Raw genomic sequence first — 738 nt, 5'->3', positions numbered from 1 at the left:
ATACTCATATACATCTTAAATATTAGTGAGGTGTATGATATCCCCTGAGGCAGAAACACTTTTTGAACCTGTTGTCCTGGTTTGAATAAATAGCTGTTTTCTAGTAGATGTAACAATTTCAGTAAGAGAGGTTACAGTCTTAAATATTGTGTGTTCTCCTTCATCAGGAATGCAACATACACATACACTGTACCATACTGCAATGCAGTAGATGATGCTTTCAGCTGTTCTCCAGTAAAATTTTATGAGCAACAAAGAAGATATTTAGATTTATAGTGTTCTAAGAGTACACATCACCAGCTCTACTTTGATGGAACTTTACGATGATGATGATGATGGTGATGAGTTCCCCGGTCAGCATTCTCAATCGTTACTGACGAAGGGAATAATCACAATATGAGGGATTCGTACATTCACCTTGGCAATTACAAATGCGTTATAAATAATTACTAAAGTGAAATGCTTGTGCAGGAAGATAATTTCAAAAGCTAAGGAGAAAAACCTACAAGTGCACTGTGGAATGAATCAAAGATCATCATCATCATCATCATCATCATCATCTGTTAATATTATAATCAGTGTACCTCCACCTCCATCTCACTCTCTCTCTCTCTCTCTCTCTCTCTCTTTGTTTTTCTGTGCCCTTGGCATTTAGTTGCTATGATACTTTTAGTATGTTTGAATTTTATGGAAGAACTGACAGGTTGTTTAGTCAGTTGACCTATGATACTTGGAAAT

The sequence above is a fragment of the Octopus bimaculoides genome, chromosome 17 (assembly GCF_001194135.2).
Source record: "Octopus bimaculoides isolate UCB-OBI-ISO-001 chromosome 17, ASM119413v2, whole genome shotgun sequence".
Taxonomy (NCBI): Eukaryota; Metazoa; Mollusca; class Cephalopoda; order Octopoda; family Octopodidae; genus Octopus; species Octopus bimaculoides.
This window is presented reverse-complemented; position numbering follows the sequence as displayed.